Raw genomic sequence first — 5,648 nt, forward strand, 5'->3', positions numbered from 1 at the left:
GTTGCTATAGCCCCCTCAGGAAGCCCTTTCTGTACTGTGTATTTTATGCCAGCCCCAGGGTGCCCATCGCTGCTCCTTTCCCCACCCCCGGCTCCATCTGTCTGTCCCCACAACCCCCCAGCTGTGTCTGTGTGTCTCTGTCTGACAGTGACAGACTCCTGCTGCTCTCAATGCCTGCAGCTCCCTCCCTCTCCCTGCTGTGGAGGCATGGCCAGGCAGCTCTGACATCACCCTGCAACTCCCCCAGCCAATGGGCTGGGAGCCGGGTCAGTGCTGGGACCTCCCCGCAGCACGCCGCAACTCCGGGGACGGGGGGAGCTGTCCCCAAGGTGAGAGCGCCCCACATTGCTGACCCATGGTGTGGGGCCCCCAAAGCACAGGGCCTGGGGCCCAAACACTGGTGAAGCTGGGCCCACCTTCATGAATATTGGTGGAGCATGGGCACCGCGGGCCCATATAACTTGCCACCTATGGCTATGGATTCTGAACAGCTGGCATTCTCTTGAGCTAGAGAGCACTATTTTTTTTACATACATTATTTGCTGCTCCAGAGGCACTCTCCTCTTGAAAGAAATTGAGAAGCAACAAGTGGTTGATTTTTGATGATTCAATTAACTAATAAATAAATGTCGAGGAGTTGTTTACATATAACGTGGAATACATGGTAGAGCAACCCCTTTACTCTAATATCTAATGCTGACTAACCTTGGACAAGTACCACCCCCACTTTTGGTTGCGCACAATGTATACTGCCCCCAGAAAGGGTTACTTCAGGAACTGACTCACAAGATGGAGCAGTTTTCTTTGGTTAGTTTGTCCATTTAAAGGAGCATTATTTTTGAAGGCAGTTTAAGTCATTAAGAAAAGATGTCAAGTATCAGAGGGGTAGCCGTGTTAGTCTGGATCTACAGGACTCTGTCGTTTTTTAAGAAAAGATGATATTCCTGAGAGGAGATGGACATTTTTTCATATGGTCTGATAAATGGGTAGTCAAAATACATTACCTGCTTGTGGTCTTTAAAAATTATACAAGAGATAATTACATTATATTGCCTGAAAATTCATTGAAATATTTAACTCCAGTTCTAGAAATGTCTTTTTTCTGTACTCAACTGTCTTTTCCATGTCTTGATGTTGGTACAGTGAGCTGATTCTATTTTCATTTTATTTCTTTACCTGCTGTTCTTCTCTCCACTGGTTGATGAAGGCTCTGTCAAGGCATTACTTCCTTTCTCTGGCTTGATCAAGCCCAAAGTCATGCTCTGTCCACTGCAAAAGCAATTCAGTAAATTAAATTTTTAACATAGATATTAACTCTGGTATTCTGTACAGTGAATAAACAGTATCCTGCCTAACATATATTAGAGGATAGCAAAATGTAACATATTTATTAGTGTATATGTGTATATACACCAAGAGAAAGAGAAAGGGAGAGAGAGAGTGAGTAACTACAAGAAAAGTAAAAACAATGAGGAGTCCTTGTAGCACCTTAGAGACTAACATGGCTACCCCTCTGAAACCTATAAGAAAAGTATGTATTTTTAGTGACCATATTTATCTTATGGTGTAAAATACATGGAATTCTAAACATATCTTAAAGGAAGCTAGGTAGCAGGGTGTCATAATAAACTAAACTGGATAATATCACAAGCAGTAATCCAAATCTCTGATCTATGATAACATGAGATATACTGTACCAGACAAAGGTGTATAATAAGGGACTTTTACTTACACATAAAATTTTTAAAAACCCATGATTTTTCATGGTCTATTATTTACCTAATTTAATTGCTCATAATGGATGAACTAATGCTCAGAAGAGATAAACTCATATTAGGTGTGCTCAAAAAGCCAGAAGGACAAGTTGTCTTCAGAAAGGTGTATCAATAACTAGCAATTCCAGCAAATGTCAAATATACGTCTCCTGAAATCTAGAATCAGCTCACTGAAAACATGCCTACTACTGTCTTACAACAAATCATGGAAGAAGCAAATTTATGTGATAGTGATTGACTGTTACACAATTAAATGTGATGGCATGAGGTATCAGAGTAACATGGAAATTTCGTCCATTGCTCTCTGTTACGTAAGGGATGATTCTTCCTTGAAACGTCTAATACAAGAGGCACAACTCAATCATCTTCATGCCATCTATACCTCTGACATGATTATTGCTCCTTTGAACACTGCTGATTTATCTTCTTGTGGCATTATTAATTTGTACTGTTAAAGAGGCAGTATGAGACTGGTGAAGAGAAGTTAGTGCGGAAGTACATAGTCAGACGAAATGTGAAATGCAAATACACTGCTCTGTATTTTATTTCAGGCATCAATTTTATCTGGTTAAAACATATCTTGAAAATAGCATGCATGAAGTTTCCAAATGATGAACAAGTGTGGATTCGTTATGTATTTATGTATTGCTATCATTGGCACCACTATAGGATTTAAAAAACCCGAGGACTTGCCTTCTCAGCTATGATTCTAACTCACTTTAAGATAGAGATTGAGGTGAGCTAACATTCCACAAATAATTGTTCCAAAATGAATTTCAATTTGATCATGTTTGTGACCCTTTCACATCCACTTTCCATGAACATTTGATGGCACTGTCTTTATTAACATGGATACTGACACAGGGTCTGCAGTTCTTATTCAGGGATGACTTTCCCCCTAACAAAAGACAGCTGTATTTGTTGAATACTTTATTCATGGCAAATTGTTTTCTCATTTCTACTTATAAGGACTTCCGTTGCTTTTCAGGAGATGCCCACAACTCCCATTGGAGTCAGTGGTAGATATGTGCATGAATATACTCTGTTAATCATAGAATATCAGGGTTGGAAGGGACTTCAGGAGGTCATCTAGTCCAACCCCCTGCTCAAAGTAGGACCAACTCCCAGCTGGATTTTTACCCCAGTTCCCTAAATGGCCCCTTCAAGGATTGAACTCATAACCTTGGGTTTAGCAGGCCAATGCTCAAGCCACTGAGCTATCCCTCCCTATCCACAAGCCATCACCTATCTTTTAAAGATACTGTAAAACAGCCACACTTCCAAGTGATTGTTGAAATCCAGCAGCTGGATTGAGTGCTGCTGAATCCTTCATGTCTCAGGTACTGCAAATAACAGTAATGAGTGATTTAATTAATTTTATGCTTACCAACCTTTCTTCCCATTGCTTTAGTCAGAAAACACAGACAGAATATTGAATGCCATCCAGATAACTGAGAATGTCTCACTCAGTGAGGGAAAGTTTGAACGTCTTCAGAGAAAGAGTTGCAAAGCTGTAGCTATTTTGTTACCATTTAAGTGGATTTGTCAGTATAGAGTATATTGTGGCTATTAAACTTCTCATTTTTCATAGCATAAGTCTGCGTCTGTGCTGTGTTTAACAGTCGTTCCTTTTTCTTTGTCCCCCAAAAGACAGTATTGTCTGGACAGCCAATAGCAGGACAGTAGGTTTGGATGGACAGTGTAGAATACAGTCATTTAAAAGCTGTCTAAAGTAGATCTTGTTCCACATCATTGACACTACTTTGCTTGAATTGAACAGCAGGTTCACTGAACAATTGAGAACATTGGTGAGAACACTCACTTCTCTCATCCCTTTGGTGTCTGGATCAGATTCTCTCTTGGACTAGCAGACTCTAACACCTCTTCTGAAATCAGCTCCAACTGATGATGAGCTACATCTGGCCTGTGAAATGAAAATAGCGAAACCTTTGATTGAGTCCAAGTTAAGTGGATCTTTATCATCTGCTCAGTCAACTTTTGCCAAGATGAATGATACTATGTCAGTACTTTAATAATTGCTGAGGTGGATTCCCTCTCTTTTGAGCATTTTTCCCTTGTACACAAACACTAAGAATAGTTACTGCAAGGATAATTTTGGCTATTCATTTCTAACTCTCTGTTGGTGCTTCATTGGACCAACCCCCCCCTCCCCCAAATCTTGTAGTATATGCTGTTGAGAAAGAAATCACTGCATTGAGTCATCATGTTAAAATAGCTAATATATGTTATTATCAGTAATCGTCAGCCAAAGCTTTGACTACTCCACAGTATCTAATTCTGTTACATCATTTACTTGTCAGGAAGTTATCTCTATATTGAGTTTATACTATACAGTACTTTGATGCTTGTTTAAAAAACTTCTGCGGCCAAAAATTATTTCTTGAGTTACTGAAGGAATGAGTGCTCCCATACTCATTAAATGATTACTTTTAGCCAAATAGCAAATAAAACAGATTTAGTCTCAAACATGTTCACATATTAAGTTAGCGAGAAATCAGAAATGGTTATTCTTTAAAATTAGTGGGGGGAGGATTATACTTTGATAATTTTTCAAATGCTGCAAACACATTGGAAAAAGCAAAAATTTTACTTGCCTTGTGGAGTATTGAATTTCACAATGCTTAAGATAATTAGAAAATGGTCAGACATGGATGTCATTTTTTTATTAGTAAACTACGATGAAAAATATTTTACAATAATATAAAGTAGGACCTTAGTAAACAGAATATTTTATCCAAATCTTTGAGTGAAATAGTGAGTGTTAGGATTTGTTTTTCTTTAGTTGATGTAAAAATGCTGATATATCAAAAAAGGCAATGGTGACATTTTTAATTTTTAAAGACTTCTGTGTCATATTTGGCTTCTTCTTCTTCTTGTACCCTGAACCCTCTAGTGTCTCATTAACTTCAGTCATTCTCCCCACTACACGATTTCTTCCAAATTGATCCATTTCCCTCCTCCCTCCCTCCCTCACCCTCTCCCTGGTTAAATCCTTGCTCCTTCTTTGGTCATTGCTTGTCCTCATTACCTCCTTGCGGCCTCTCTCTCCAGTCTTTCCAATGTGCTGTTGATAGTCATCTCCTTCTCTCAAAGCTAAGCTCACATGTCCCTCTTCCCCCAGTTCAGTTTGGATCTAATTTGGTTTCCCTTGAGTTGCTTTATTCAGTTTTGAATAAAGAATGATTATGCTCACCTGTAGTATGGCCTCGATGTTCTCCATAATAGCAGAGGCAGCTAACACAAGAGTGATTAGATCTGAAGAGCTCCTGCCTGATTGAGGAATGCAGTAATACCTTTAAATGAGGAACTTGCAATTATACACCAACTTCTTCTGGTGTCATCAGAACTGACAGTACCAGCACTTTTGAGTTATTATTCTGGGTTATTAGCTCTGGCATTATTATTTTAGTTATTTTGAGGCTGTTAGGTCCCAGTTCAGCCAAACACTTAAGCCTGTGTTTAACTTTAACCATGTGCTTCAATGTTTTGCTGAATGGGGATGGATTTGTGCTTATGAGCTTGGCTGACTTGGGGCTTTACTGTTGATGATGGATGCACTGCCACTGACTACCCACTTTTCCTGTATCTCTAGCCAGAGCCACTTATTTTTTTTAAAGTTTTTGTTGTTATAATTTGTGGAAGATTTCTCTTTATATGATTTTTCCAGCTCCAGCTTTTGACACAGAAGACAAGTTTCTATTGATGCATAGTGGCCTGTCTTGGACCCCTGCTGTGAGTATGGACTTTTGGCTAATGTGTCTGTCACAAGGCAGGGCTTCTCCCTAGCTTGCCAAGGACTCACTCTCATGGCCACAATTTCTTCTAGGCAGCTTTATTGTCCAAACTTAAGCC

At 39.4% G+C, this 5,648-nt stretch overlaps 1 long non-coding RNA gene across 1 annotated transcript; it reads right to left on the minus strand.

Moving 5' to 3' along the window:
* Positions 1–214: 214 nt before the first annotated feature.
* Positions 215–4,915, minus strand: LOC135981159 (uncharacterized). The gene is made up of 3 exons (XR_010598122.1): positions 4,825–4,915; positions 3,598–3,699; positions 215–1,269 (listed from the first exon to the last, which is right to left on the minus strand). It is a non-coding gene; the product is annotated as an uncharacterized LOC135981159 (long non-coding RNA).
* Between the last annotated feature and the right edge of the window lie 733 nt (positions 4,916–5,648).

The sequence above is a fragment of the Chrysemys picta genome, chromosome 2 (genome assembly GCF_011386835.1).
Source record: "Chrysemys picta bellii isolate R12L10 chromosome 2, ASM1138683v2, whole genome shotgun sequence".
Classification (NCBI taxonomy): Eukaryota; Metazoa; Chordata; order Testudines; family Emydidae; genus Chrysemys; species Chrysemys picta.